This window comes from Tenrec ecaudatus, chromosome 1, assembly GCF_050624435.1.
Source record: "Tenrec ecaudatus isolate mTenEca1 chromosome 1, mTenEca1.hap1, whole genome shotgun sequence".
NCBI classification, from domain to species: Eukaryota; Metazoa; Chordata; class Mammalia; order Afrosoricida; family Tenrecidae; genus Tenrec; species Tenrec ecaudatus.
Window position 1 is genome coordinate 247,329,776 of NC_134530.1, and position 15,848 is coordinate 247,345,623.

The following is a 15,848-nucleotide window of genomic DNA, read 5'->3' on the forward strand; positions in this document are numbered from 1 at the left end:
TTGTCCTGGGTGAGCAGGCGACAGGCTCATTTCAAAGCTGATATTTTCAGGGTTAGGTGGCAGTTGCTTTTTGCATGCATTGCTTGCCCACACTCGGACTTGTTCACCTTGGATGACTGCTTTGTAGCTTAAAATGGCATTTCTGCCCTGAGCTCACATTTTGGCAGGAAGAAAATGTTTTTAAGCCAGAGTTTGCACAAAACTGCGGGAAGAATCTTGAATTAAGGTGGGCACTCGGGTGGCCCCCTGCAGCGTGGGACTGAGGAGGGAGGAGTGGACAGAGTGGGAGAACTTTCTAGCTCCTCCCCAGTGGAGACTTGCTTGGCAGGTTGAGAATGACAAGTATATCTGAATATCTGCTTTTAAACGTCAGCAGAGTGTTCGGCACCCAACCGATCATGAATAATTGTTGAATAAATGAAGCAACACACCACAAATTCTACCACATGGCTTTATGAAAGGCCAACCGCTTTGGCTGCCCCCACTCTTCACCCTTGACTGTAGGGTGTGTGTATGCCAGGGCTTTCCCTCTCCATGCTGGTGGCTCCTCATCCCTCACAAGAAGAGCCAGGTGGGCACTGGCTGCGCGGGTGACAATGGCGGTCAGCGTCCAGTGGAACTTCTGAGGCTTCTCATGAATTATGTCTCCTTGCAAGGTTTAAGGGACCCTTCCTCAGAAACAGCTTCTCTAAAATGATCAAAACCCAAAAGCCCGTCGCTATTGAGTGGCTCTGACTCCTGGCGACTTCCCGTCTGTTGCAGTAGAGGTGGGTTCTACAGGGATTTCGTTGGTTGAGTTTTTGAAAGCAAATTAGCAGGTCTTTCTTCTGAGTCACCCCTGGGTATACTCGAACTGCCATGCTTTGGGTTAGCAGCCAAGTGCATTAACTGTTGGCATTACTCAGGGACTCCACCTTAAAGGTATAGGTTGTGTTAGGCTGGGTTGTCTAGAGCCACAAGAAGAGTGACACTCATATGAATAAGAAAGAACTTTCTTTAAAAAAATCATTTTATTGAGGGTTCTTACAGCTCTTATCACAAGCCATCCATCCATCCATCCATTGTGTCAAGTACATTTGTACATTTGTTGCCATCATCATTCTCAAAACAATTGCTTTCTACTTGAGCCCTTGGTATCAGCTCCTCATTTTCCCCTCCCTTCCCGCCCCCTCCCTCCAAAACCCTTGATAATTTATAAATTATTATTATTTTGTCATATCTTACCCACTCCCTTCACCCACTTTTCTGTTGTCCATCCTCCAGGGAGGTGTTATATGTAGATCCTTGTGATCAGTTCCCCCTTTCTTCCCCACCTTCCCCTTCCCCTCCTGGTATTGCTACTCGCATTATTGGTCCCGAGGGGTTTATCGGTCCTGGATTCCCTGTGTTTCCAGTCCTTATCTGTACTAGTGTACATCCTCTGGTCTAGCTGGATTTGTAAGGTAGAATTGGGATCATGATAGTGGGGGGAGGAAGCATTAAAGATCTAGAGGAAAGTTACATATTTCATCATTGCTATACTGCAGCCCAAGTGACTTGTCTCCTCCTCCCCATGACCCTTCTGTAGAACCCTTGATAATTAAAAAAAACAAAACACTTCCCCCCCTCCCCCATGTCTTACATTGACTGCTATCTCCCTTCACTCACTTGTCTTTTGTCCAATCCCCTAGGAAGTGCTTATATGTAGACCATTGTGATCAGTTCCTCCTTTCTCCCCCCACCTTCCCCTTCCCCTCCTGGTATCTCTATTCTCCTTATTGGTCCTGAGGGGTTTATCTGTCCTGGATTCCTTGTGTTGTGATCTCTTATCTGTTGCAGTGTGCATGCTCTGGTAAGGCCAGATTTGTATGGTAGAATGAGGCCATGATAATGCGGAAGGTGGGAGGGAAGGGAGCATTAAAGAATTAGAGGAAAGTTGTATGTTTTAACAATGCTATACTGCACCCTGACTGGCTCACCTCTTCCTTGTGACACTCCTGTAAGGGGATGTCCAATTGTCTACAGATGGATTTTGGGTCTCCACTTCGCACCCCCTTCATTCACATTGATAAGATTTTCTGTTCTGCGTCTTTGATGCCTGCTAACTGTGCCTATTGACACATCATGATTACACAGGCTGGTGTGCTTCTTACATGTGGGCTTTGTGCTTCTCAGCTAGATGGTTCCTTGTTTATCTTCAAGCCTTTAAGATCCCAGATGCTAAATCTTTTGATAGGCGGCACCATCAGCTTTCTTCACCACATTTGCTTATGGACCCACTTTGTCTTCAGTGATCGTGTTGTGAAGGTGAGCATCACGGAATGCCAGGTGATTTGAACAGAGTGCTCTTGCATTAGTACTTGAGAAGAGGCCCAATGTCCATCTGCTACCTTAATACTAAACCTATAAATATATGCACAGAGATCTATTTCCCTATCATTTTATATGTAAACATATTTACATATGTACATGCCTGTATTTAGACCTCTATAAATGTCCTTTGCCTCCTAGTTCATTCCTCTATTTCCTTTTGTCCCACTATCATGTAAGAAAGAGCTTTCTATCAGAAGTAATCTTATATCAAGAAGCCTTCCAGCCCAGTCTACCTTAAGTCCATAGATCCAATGTACTCACGATGTACCTGCAGGCCAATGATGCAGAAAGGTGAAGCGGGAAGCATGTAGATTACAGGCTGGGGGTACAGAGTCATGTCTATCTAAGGTCAGTGGAAACATGACAGGGCACTGGCAGCTCTCGGGGTCGGGTAGCCCACAAGGGACCACCCTGGAGGCAGACAGAGTCCCAGCAAGCAGGAAGGTGAAGGAACAGAGAGAGAAGGAAGCGGTCCCCAGTGCCTCTTTATAAAAAGGCCACATCTCCCAGAAAGCATCATCATGCTGTGATATGATTGATAGGTTGGGCTCCATCCCTCTGCACATGTAAAGTTGACATGAAATCTGTCACACATTCACAGAATCACCACACACGAGGCCACTGGCAAAAATAAACCTGAATTTTTCTTGAAGTTGATTTATTTCATTCAGCTTGGCATTCAAGGCCACTCACTCAACCTATCTTTTTGACTATACTTCCCATTTCACTCCGTTGCTAATTCAGTTAGGCCAGTCTGTTTGGTGATCATGGAAAAACAGCATGCAGGTTGACCTCCTGTCTCACTACCTCTCTGCTTACCTAAATCTTTTCTTCTGGTGTGGCTTAAAGGGACCTTCTCCTCAAAGTGTGGCCCTCTGTCCCAGCCTTATTCTCTCTGAGGCACCTTGGAAGAAAGGCCTGGTGATCTCCTTCAAAAAACCCAACCATTGTTCTAGACAAGTTCATGGGAGCTGAAATGGCCTTGATGGTGCCTGATACGGAATTGATGCACATTACTTTTACTGAGCACACAAACAGTTGCTGTTGCTCTTGGGGCGAGTCATCATGATATCTAGGGCTCCGTCTAATGAGGCTGAGACGACCTGCCTTGGTCTAAATGAGATGTGTGCACACGTGTGTATGTGCATATATGTATTGCATACATGTGTTTTTATGTGTGCATGTTTGCCTGCCTGCATGTGTGCATACATATGGTGGTCTTTTCACTTTAGGATTCTTTACACAAACTAAGGAGCCCTGGTGGCTGTGGTGGGTAGGTGTTGGGCTGTTAATTGCTAGGTTGGTGGTTCTAACCTATCAGCCTCTTCAGAGGAGAAAGATGAAGTTATTTATTTCTATAAAGATATACAACCTCAGAAACTTTAAAGCAGTGGTTCTCAAACTTCCTAATGCTGTAACCCTTTAATACAGTTCCTCATATTGTGGTGACCCCCAACCATAAAATTATATTTGTTGCTACTTTATCACTATAATTTGGTACTGTTATGAATCAGGGGACCTCTGTGAGAGGGTTGTTCAACCCCCGAAGGGTTCGTGACCCCTGCTTTCGAGAGTTGCTGTGAGTCTGAATGACTCACCAGTAGTAGGTGGTGTGGTGGGTGTGGCTCCATGAATTGAGGGGGAAGAAATGGAATAGTCAAGTGCCTCATGTTTTTGAGCACCAAGAGATGGAAGAGAAAGAGGATTGAAGTAAACAAGAGGAGAAGGGACTCAGAGGACTTCTGAAGTCAATGAAAGAGGACAGGAATTATGTCTCTAATATTCAGACTCCATAAAATTAGATCTGGTATTAATCTTTAGAGTTACATACTCATTAACTATCAGGCTAAACTTAGTAGCCGCAGATTTTTTTGTAGGGCATCTGACAATGTTAGTCAGAATGCCACACCCCTCACGGCATGTGGAAGAATGGGAAGATAGTTCATATCTGATAGCAAAGCTCAGGCCCCCATGTTTCCTGTCTGAAAAGCAAGGAATGATATTTGATAATAATAATAATTATTATTATTATCGAATCATAATATATTTTACTATTGATTGTTAACTTTTTAATTACTTAAATTTTAAGAAAAATTATTTTAACTGGGGGCTGGTAGAACCATACATCCATCCATGTGTCAAACACATTTGTACATTTGTTGTTATCATCATTTTCAAAACATTTTCTTTCTACTTGAGCCCTTGGTATCAGCTCCTCATTTCCCCCCTCCCTCATGAACCCTTGATAATTTATAAAGCATTGTTTTTTTATGTCTTATACTGGCCAATGTCTCCTTTTACCCACTTTTCTATTGTCCATCCCCTTGAGAGAGGGCTGGAGGTAGATCATTGTGATCGGTTCCCCCTTTCTCCCCATACCTTCCCCTTTCCCTCTCAATATCGGTCCTGAGGGGTTTATCTGTCCTGGATTCCCTGTGTTTCCAGTTCTTATCTGTACCAGTGCACATCCTCTGGCCTAGTTGTGGTTGTAGAATTGGGGTCATGATAGTGGAGGGGAGGAGGCATTAAAGAGCTAGAGGAAAGTTGTATGTTTCATCAGTGCTATACTTCACCCTGACTGGCTTGTCTCCTCCCTGCCACCCTTCTTTAAGGGGATGTCCAATTGCCTGCAGATGGGCTTTGGGTCTCCACTCTGCATTTCCCTATTCACAATGATATGATTTTCTATTCTGGGTCTTTGATGCCTGATACCAGATCCTATCGATACCTCATGATTACACAGGCTTGTGTGCTTCTTCCATGTGGACTTTTATTGGGGATTCTTACATCTCTTATCACAATCCATACATTCATCCAGTGCCACACATTCATCCAGTATGTCAAGCACATTTGTATGCATGTTGCCATCATTATTTTCAAAGCATTTTCTTTCTACTTGAGCCCTCATTTCCCCCCTACCTTTCCCTCATGAACCCTTGATAAGTTATAGATTATTATTTTCATATCTTACATCATCCTCTGCCACCATTCACTCACTTTTCTGTTGTTCATTCCCCTGGGAGGAAGTTATATGTCGATCCTTATAATCTATATTATCTTTCTCCCCCCACCTTCCCTTATCCTCCTGGTATCTCTATTCTCGTTGTTGGCCCTGAGGGGTTTATCTATCCTGGATTCCCTGTGTTGTGGGCTCTTTTCTGTAGCAGTGTGCATGCTCTGGTCTAGAATTGAGGTCATGGAAAGGAAGCACCAAAGAACTAGAGGAAAGTTATGTTTCATCGGTACTATACTGAACCCTGACTGGCTCATTTCTTCCTTGTGACCCTTCTGTGAGGGGATATTCAATTGTCTACAGATGGGCTCCCCACCACCCATTCACATTGGTATGATTTTGTTCTGAGTCTTAGATACCTGATTCCATCAACACCTCATGATCACACAGGCTGGTGTGCTTCTTCCATGTGGGCTTTGTTGCTTCTGAGCTAGATGGCCGCTTGTTTATCTTCAATCCCTTAAGACCCCAGATGCTAAATCTTTTGATAGCTGGGCACCATCAGTTTTCTTCACCACATTTACTTATGAACCCATTTCATCTTCAGAGATCATATCAGGAAGGTGAGCATCACAGAATGCACATTATTAGAACAAAATGTTCTTGCATTGAGGGAGTACTTGAGTCGAGGCCCAGTATCCATCTGCTACCTTAATTTTTAACATATAGATATAAGTACACAGATCTATTTTCCTTTCATATAAAAATATATTTACATAAGTTCATGCCTGTATTTAGAACTCTATAAGTGTCCTTTGATCCTGGTTCTTTCCTCTATTTCCTTTTACTTTCCTCTTGTCCCACCATCATGTTTGGACTTCATTTGGGTTTAGTAATTCCTTACTGCTACATTGTCCTAGATTAAGCTCCACTAGGCATCCTTTGCCCTTCTCTCAATTGATTTTAATTAACTTGTTGTTCCCTTGTTCCTGGGTTGGTTGCCTCCCCCGCTTCCTTTCTCTCACCTCTCCTTCTCACCTATCCCCCCCAGAATCATTGGTCCCATTCTTTTAATCTCCAAATTGTTAATCCCACCTGTTTTATCTAGATAGACATGCAGAAACATTAAGAAGCCCCCAAACCAGGCAAAGCCAAACAAAACAACAAAGGAAGACAAAGCCAACAAAACAATAACACCACCAACAAAAATCAAAAACAAACTAACAACACAAAAAGAAAGCCAATGTCAAAAAAAAAGAAAAGTCTATCATTAGTTCCAGGTCTGTTTTTTGACCTTTAGGATTATCCTCCAGTCCAGTCTGATGGGGTGCCACACTCTGTCTCCAAAGTCTCTTTTTGCTCCCCCTGCTGCTCTGCTACATGCCTTTGGTGTTTCGCCCCAGTGTGATGGGGTCAGCTTGGGCACAGTTCCCGCACTGTGTCTCCAGTGTTGTCTTCCGTAGTGCTATGGTTCAGTAAGGGACGTTGTGTCTCGTGGTGGGCTCAGCCCTATGGTTCTCTCTGTGCATTGTCTGCCCTGGGCAACAATGTCATCTTCAGGACTTGGTGGACCAGGATGTGTTCCCCTCACTCTCCATCCTTCTTCGTTTCTCCTGTGTGCTCTAATCAGAAGTGCCCCCCTCCCCAAGCTGTAGCTTCCATGCTAGCCTCTGAAGTGCATTCTTTGGGGAGGGGGCGGGGCTCACGTAGTTGGGATTGGGACTGGCCTCAGATCTTTGATAGTTATTGTGTTTGGTAATAATCCTGAGCAGAACTATCGAGGCATCCACTACCTATGCTGTAGGAGGACAAAGGGAACTGAGAAGTGGGTTTGAGTCCCTCACGTGGGAGGCTGTGGGAATTTCAAACCTGGGGGGGTCCACTGGGGTGAAGTGAAATTAATTCCTATGACTCCTCTACCCATTTCTTTTTAACTCCCACCAACTAATTGGCTGGGACTATGCTAAGAAGGTGTAGAGGACCCTACGTTGGGGATTGGTCAGTTTTTCTCTGCTTCTGGGTGTAAGAGCACCATTTCAGAAGCAGAAGATAGGAATTTCAGGACCGTCCAGAAAGAACAGCTACCAGCTGAGCACATGCAAGATTTGTCTGAAGTGGCGGAGGCAGCAGAGGCAGGAGAAGCAGCAGAGAGGAGCCCATGAGCCCGAGCAGAGGAGGTGAGCCGAGACCAGGAGGCAGTGAGGTGGAGCAGCAGGTGCGCTTTGTCTCCCATAGAGCAGAGTTCATAGGACCTTGTGGCTGAGAGACTGAGGAGCAGAGAGAGACAGACAGACAGATAGATAGATAGATAGATAGATAGATAGATAGATGGATAGATAGATAGATAGATAGATACAGAGTGCCTTGGCTGAGGAGAGGAGCTGCCATGGACAGGAGGACTATATCCTTGACCCCCTTAAGCCTGAGGCCTGCCTGTTAGTCTGGGTGGCCATCGCCATGGATTATCAAACACAGCAGGGAAGGAGGAAGGTTGGTGTTAGAATAGAGTGAAAAAGGCATGGAGGGTGGAGACCTCTAGGATGCCTGACCCCTGCTTTGAGCCGCTCGGCCTTGGGTTGGGGTGGCGTTGGCTCCTCCTCCTCCTTGGTGTAGGCAGAGAGGTCACGGGTGGCCGTCACTTTACTTCCTCAATGCCATTAAGCTCTCCCACAAGCTGTACCGTTTCTGAGGAAAACCATTGCCCCTGACACGACAGCTGCCTCATAAGCAGTCATATTCAACTAGCTGATACGTCTCCAGGTGTGGAAGGAGCCAGGGCCCAGAAGCAATGGGGCGGTTCTAACAAAGGCTCATTGTTTACAGTGTGTGTGAGATGGTGCTAATAATAGGCACATCGCTTCATTTCTGCAGATGGCAGCAGTCACAGGAAGATGACATTTAGATGAGTGGGGAATGCAAGCAGGAGGTTGCAGCCTCGGAAACGGGGCGTCTCAACATTCGAGGTCCCTTCTCCTGCCCAGGCCATTTCCATGCCCCTGCCTCACCACCTTCACTCACTCAGTTTGCCTTCTTAACAAGAACTCAGATTTCTCATTTGTGGTATCCAGTCTGCTGGAAGCCAACTACGCCAGTTCATGTCAGAACTGAGATGTCGTTGTTCTGAGGGGCTCAGAGACGATGTGGCTTGCCTAAAATGACACAACTCGATAGGGGGTATTTCAGCCCAAAGCTTCCTGATGAGTGTGTGATTAGATTAAACTCAATCAAAAACACCTTCCTTGAACACCCATATACGCTAACATCCCCAAGTGCTGCATTCCTCTGTTGCCATGTTTGAAGTCCCGAGCTTGGCTGCTAACCAAAAGGTGGGTGGTTTGAGCCCACCCAGTAAAGGCTGCAGAAGAATGGCCTGGTGATCGGTTCTTGGAAAGATCCTAGCCAAGAAAACCCAATGAAGCAGGTCTACTCTGTGACATGTGGGGGTTGCCTTGACTTTGAATGGACTCCACAGCAACGCTTTTTTGTTTCTGACATTCTTAGAGCACTGAGCTGCACTAGGTGACATCTGAGCATCTCGGGTAGGTTTCCAACTCCTTATTGGAAGGGATGGTGCCTGTTTTATTTTGCCTGCAGAGTAGAAAGTGATTGGTCAATAAAGGAAAGGCCAACTTGATCGCTGCCTGCATGATGCTCATCAGCGGTGGTAGTTACATAATCTGGTGCCAACTTGAGACTATTAAGCGTGAAGTGGTGGAGTTTAGCTGTCAATCAGATCGCTGCTTGATGACCTCATTTGGAGGTGCAAAGGAAATAAATAACTTGCAGGAGGTGGGATACACACACTCTCTGCTTGGTATTTCTGATGACAAGACACATGGAGCTATGCTAGAGCCCTTGGAGCTAGAGGAGTCATGTGGAGAGCCATGCCAAAGCTGAGATGCTTACACTTCCACTGGATCCACAAGACTTTGCACCCACTGGCTTGTGGTCTCCCTGCATTTGGCATCATTGTATGTGTTGTGTGAGTCTGAAGAGGACTTTATAGATTGGTATCAGGCAGATGGGCTAATATCGGACTTATGGACTTGATCTGGACTGGGCTGGGATGGTTTCTCAATATTCAAATTACTCTTGTATATAAAACTCTTTCTTATATACATATGAATCTCCCTGGATTTGTTTCTCTAGTCTACCCAGACTAACACATAATCTAATAGGATGGAGAGTAGTAGAGCCCACTGAGATACCATTTAAATCATTGATAACTGCATTAATTCACTCAATCATTCAACATTTATTGGACACCTATTGTATGCCAGGCATTGACAGGGCATTGGGGATTTAAAGATGAATAAGAAAGACACTTTAATGGTAAGTTGATAGATGAAGATGAGCATGTCTAGAGTTGAATATAAGTCAGCGTGGAGCACTCTATGACCTGAACACAAGTGAGTTCTGTAGACAAATGTGGTCAAGGTGGCCTAGACATTGTACTCTGAGCTGGACTCCAAAGCCTTTGTGCCCCTGCTTGTCTGGAAGTGGGTGTGAGTGGGGCTGGGAATTAAAGTGACTTAAGGTATAGGATCTACAGGTATATTTGATCTAAACTATACTTGAGTCTGTTCCCCTTCCCTAAGTCAGGAGTTCTGTCTGCAGTGAGTGCTAAATGAAAAAGTCACTTGGTGAATAAAGAGGTGTTGCTATGTAATAATCCAACCCAAACCAACCAAACCCACTGCCATTGAGTTGAATTCAACTCATAGCTATCCTATAGGACAGATAGTATCTGCTCCATAGGGTTTCCAAGGTTGTATGTACATTATTATGAAGGCAGAGTAGTAGGAGGGTTTGAACCACCAACCTTTTGGTTATAGCCCAACCCTTAAATATGATGCCACCAGAGCTCCTCTGTAAAGCAAACCCACTGCTCTCAAATTGATGTTGATGCACAGTGACCCTGTATGGGGTTTCTGAGACTGTGCATCTTTACAGGAGAAGACAGCTTCAACTCTCTCCATCAGAGCACCCTGGGGCTTTGGACTGTTGACCATGAGGCTGGCAGCCCAATGCTTATCAACAGTGCCACCAGGACTCCTGCATAACAAACCACCCACATTTACCAGTACCTGCTGCCCTTGAGACAACCCCAGCTCAGGATTCCCTCATGAGTGTCAAAATAGAACCGTGCTCTACAGGGTTTTCGATGGCTTGTTCTTTGGAAATAGATCACCAAGCCTTTCTTTCAAAGCTTCTCTGGGTGGACTTGGACATCCAGCCTTTCAGTTAGCAGCGGAGAGTGTTGACCATTTATGGCGCTCAGAGGTCCCTTTCACAAACTTAGGGGCTTCACACAGCATCTGTTCAGGCTTCCGTGCTCTGGGAAGGGCTCTCCTGAGGGTCTTATCTCTACTTCAGAGTGTTGGCCTTGGAACCATGGTTGTGAAATGTCTGTGATCTGGGCTGCTAACTGCAACGTTCGTGTTTCACAACCATCAGTCCCTCTGAGGGAGAAAGACAGGCTTTCTACTCCCACAAAGATTTATACTCTTGGAAACCCCTGGGGGCAGCTCATGGCAGTGAGGTTTTTGTTTGTTTCTTGTTTAATTGGGTCACCGTGTTAGCAGAGCACTGGCCGAGACATTTGTTAAGAAATGTATTTTTAATGAGCTGGATGACTTTTTATTAATTTTTGATCACCTTCAATCCACGGAGCTTTGCAAACATCACTTGGCAACGTTTCAGACTTAAGACAGTGAAACAACTAAAAAATTCATTATGCGTTTTACTTCGGTCTTTATTTTACATTATCTACCAGGTGCTCTATTAGCCTTTTTGGAATTTATAGTACTTTACTTTAAATGACATAGCTTCATTTTTGTTTCCATAGTGTTTCTTTTATTTATCCTTCTATGTTTAATGACTTCTATTTAGTGTCGAATCAAACGGTTGATTCAACAGAAACAGTGGGATTTGTAAAGCCACAGTAAGTATAGCTATCAATATTGGAATGTTGTCTTTTAAGGCTAAACCTAGAAATTATTTTTTCATTTTTCACCAATTCACTCCCATGTCACAAATTATGTTAATGTGAATATGAAATTTCTAAAGTCTTGTCACACTTTAGTATGCTGCCCTTTAAGGTACAAATATCCCTCCAATTTGTGAGTTTAATTCCCGGATTATCAAAGACATTATTTAATTCTCTTTGTCTATTTGATGTCAGATAATAAGTAGAACATTTATTCAGAAAAAGATTTGAGGTAATTATTCGATTTACATCCTTTGTTATATAATCCAGGGATAATTGAATATAGTGATTTAAACCAAATTGAATATACTCAGAAGTTTATAAAATTTTCACTGAAATATCAGATTTCCTCTCTAGCATACAAACTTACCTTTTCTATACAAAATGTTTCTATGCAAATGCTTCTCATTGATACATCCTTTCTCTCAGTCATTGATAAAATAAGTTGCATATATTTTCAGATTTTACTCATTCTCAAGTTAGAAAATCAACAAGTGTGGTAGTCACCTAATCTGGTGTCAATTTAAAGATTAAGAGAGTAGGGGTGGAGTCTAGGCTGTCAATCTGGAGATAACCAATGGGACTTCTGTGTGGGCATGGCCTTCTCCTGAGAATTCTGGGAAATCTGATACTTCCTCCTTGGAGGCAGAGACACCCCTCTCTCTCTACTACTCCCTGGGAGACACTGCAGAAGACAAGCCACCTGGACGCAACCAGAGGTGCTTACAACACCACTGGATCCAAAGTCTTTACCCACTGGCTTGTGATCATCCTGCATTTGGCATCATTGCATGTTTCGTGAGTCTGAAGAGGACTTTATAGATTAGTATCAAACATATGGGATAATATCAGACTATGACCTTGGACTGGACTGGGTTATGATGTTTTCTAAATGTTCAATTCCTCTTGTATATACATATGGGTGTTTGTGAATTATTCTCTAGTCTACCCAGATTAACACAACAAGATTTCAAATTTCTCATTTTAAAATAAATGATTAAAATGTTTCTAGGTGAATAGTTGAAGTTTCCTAGAAAACGAGAACCTTATGGTCTTGCTCTGTAACTTTTCAAATAAGTTGTTTTCCCATCTGAGTCGATAATGCTTTCTAAAAAAGTGGAACCAGAAATCTAGAAAGCAATGTCTGCTTCTATAGCTACCATTTCAAAAGGACGCTTGGACATTTCATATTTGATTCTACTTAGGAACAAGTGAGGTGCCATCAAGTTGGCTCTGACAAATAGTGACCTGATGAACAATAGAAGGAAAAACCGCCCGGACTGGCACCACCCTCAATTGTTCTGTGTGCGAGCCCATAGTTGCAGCCACTGTGTCAGTCATCTTGTGGAGGCCCGTCCTCTTTGGGCTGCCCTTCTGCATGACCAAGCATGAGGTCCTTTTCCAGGGACTGGTCTCTCCCGACAGCATGTCCTACGTACATGAGATGAAGCGTCACCATCTTTGCCTCTAAGGAGCATTCTCGTGCTTCTTTGAAGAAGATGCGTTTATTTTCTTGGCAGTCCATAGTCCTTTCAATATTCATTGCCAGCACCACAATTCAAATGCATGTATTAAGCACACACTGGGTACAGATCTTAAGAGAATTTTCCTAGGACTTTTAACTTCTGACATTCTGTTCAGTTTCTCAAAACTCACTGCCATCGAGTCAATTCTGGCTTGTTGCTCAATGTAGAAAGTTTTATGCTTACACTTTCAAATGTAGTATTATGTGAAACCGAGCATTTGGTTATTTTTCTCCTAATCGCAATCTACCTTTAAGTAAACTATGAGCTTTGACAGACCATGATCACCATTGTGATGAATATGGGAGTCTGTTAACAGTCAATTTAAGCATCTTTCATGTCTAATATTTATATCACTAGCATTTCTGAAAAGAGACCAGGTGAGGCAGCTATTTGTGATTAGCTGCTAAACTCAAGGTTGATAATCCAAACCTACCGAGTTGCTCCATGAAAAAGAGACCTGGTGAACTGCTTCCATAATGACTACAGCCACAAAAACCTTATAGAGCGGTGGTTCTCAACTTGTGGGTCGTGACCCCTTGGGGGTTGGGGGTTGAATGACCCTTTCACAAGGGTCACCCGACTCAATGGTAGCAAAATGACAGTGATGAAGTAGCAAGGAAAATAATGTTATGGTTGGGAGTCACCACAACACGAGGAACTGTATAAAAGGGTCGCGGCATGAGGAAGGTTGAGATCCACTGCTCTAGAACTGATATTTCCTGCAAGACATGTGGTTGCTAGTAGCCAGGAGCTAACAATAACGGCACTAATGAGACAGTCAAATTTTTGTTAAAACAATGAAATGATTCTGTTTTGCAGAAATAGCAACTAGTGATGTTATTTTGTACCAGTTCTTTCACAGTGTCAAAAAATGTTTGGTTTCTGCATAATAACAGAAGATATTCCAGGTTGTGACTCATTATTAATATCATGGTTTGTTCTCTTGCAGATTCAGAAGATTACGGTGTGTGGTGATATTTAAATGGAATGTTAATAAAAGTATTCCCATTGGCTGACTTATTTTTACCATTTAAAACTTTAAAATAAAATTTAAATTTAAAATAAGTTTGGGTGTTTCAAATGTGAGTTCATTTTGACATCAGCCCGATAAATTCTTAAATTCACAACTATGAAAACCTGGTCTCTAGGACTTATGCAAGCATTATAGTGCACACATGACACAACACTAGTAACGACTATTTAGAAAAAGTGGTGACCACCGTGCGCCCACACAGTGATGTCCTCTGAGGCCAGTCATGCCAAGTGCTTTGTGACAAAGGGGCACATCACAGGCTCGCGTATCAATGCTGCTTGTGCCATCCTGTGACAGTGAGCCTGAATGAGTGCATTTAATTTGGAAGTTAATTATTAATTAATTTTACAGCTCACAGTAAGTGTTTCAATAGTATAACATGCACGGCAATTATACCGACGATTCTTGGCTGAATAAACTGCAAGGTAAATGTAGAAGATCTGGGAAGTCAAAGATTCTTTTGGATTTGGGGGAAGATTGAGCTTTTTGAATGGATTCTGGGCGATGCACCTGCGAGGATGTGATGGGGGAATGGAGAGGAAATGAACTGGCAACAGCAAGCAGGAGCGGGAGGCAATTTCCCACACAATGCTCAGAAGGCTGAGGTGTGGCGGGTCTGGAGGGCAGGGACCTTTGCCAGTCCTTTGCCTGTGACTCTAGGAGGAGGGACGATCTCAGAGACGTGGCTGTGCAGGAGTGATCCACTGGCTGCTAGTTCCTCACTCGCCAAAGCCTGGCAAGGAGGCAGCAGAGAGCCAGGAACCAGGACAAAGGAGCTGTCAGGTTAAACTGTCTGCAGGAACCTGTGCGAATCCCCAGCCAATGGCAGAGGAGCTGCCTAGAGCTTTCAGCTACCCTAAGTCCCCCTGGGAATTTTCGCCCAACTTGGTGACTTGCCCCAGTGAAGGCGGGTACTATATTTCCTGCTGGTTAAAGTAGGGCAAGCAGAGTTAGGGTTATTTTAAAGACACGACTTACACCAGCTGCACAAAGAAGACAGTGCTCAAGGAGATGGACCGACATAGCGGCTACAACAATGGGCTGAGTGAGACACAGGAACAATTGTGAGGTCAAGCAGGACTGCGCAGTGTCATTCTGTTGTGCACAGCATTGCTGTTGGGTAGTACCATCCAGAGGGCATCTAACTACAATAATGTCAGTGCTGTAAATTTCATCCCAAGTCACAATCTACTCATATAGCATCAATCAGAATCTCTGCTTTATTTATCCTTTAGGTCCTGGTCTCCACACTTCTTGACTTGCCTTTTTAAATTGACTTTCGTCTACAACATACAGCCCTTGACATATGAAACCATATCCCAAGACATTGAAGCATCTAAGCTTCTGTGTACTCTCCTTCTCCCCATGAACACTTATTCTATTGGGACTGGATTACTTCTGTGAATATCCAAAAGTTCATTTAATGTCTTGAAGTTGTATAAAGCAACAAATGTCTTTCTCAAGTACAAATTTATTTTTAAAGTAAAATTACTGTGAGAGCATCTACTATTATAAAGAACTTTTTGGTGATGTCACCTTAAGGGAATAGTCTCTTCTCTCAAGGAAACTTTGGTAAAATCTCAACTCATATCAGGACAAATTAATTATTTATAAACTATTTTGAATAATGTTAAAAAACTTTTCTATTATTATTCATTGGAAATGTAAGACATGAAAATATTGTCACTGTAAAAATGGAAACATAAAGCTTGAACTTCCTTTAGTTAAAACAAATAAGTTTATAGGCTTAGATAAAGGCATTTGAAGAAACAATGGCTCCACACTTTGATATTGTTATTTAATAAATATTTATGTTTTATAGCCATAAAAAAAGAAGCTTTCAAGTTGGTTTCAACCCACCAAACCCTGCCTGGTTGGTGTCCCTTGCTTACAATACTTGCTGTGTCGGAGGCCATCGCGGGAACCACAATGTCAATCCTTGTCTTGGGGGGCCTCCCTCTATGGGGCTGGCTTTCTCCTTTACCAAGCATGATG

At 43.4% G+C, this 15,848-nt stretch overlaps 1 long non-coding RNA gene across 1 annotated transcript in view; it reads left to right on the forward strand.

The window, feature by feature from the left end:
• The window catches only part of LOC142425504 (uncharacterized), a 256,874-nt gene extending 243,002 nt beyond the window's left edge, over positions 1 to 13,872 (forward strand). The window contains exon 3 of the long non-coding RNA XR_012779672.1: positions 13,770 to 13,872. This is a non-coding gene — a long non-coding RNA (uncharacterized LOC142425504). The remainder of the gene's footprint in view (positions 1 to 13,769) is intronic.
• The last annotated feature ends 1,976 nt before the right edge of the window (positions 13,873 to 15,848 follow it).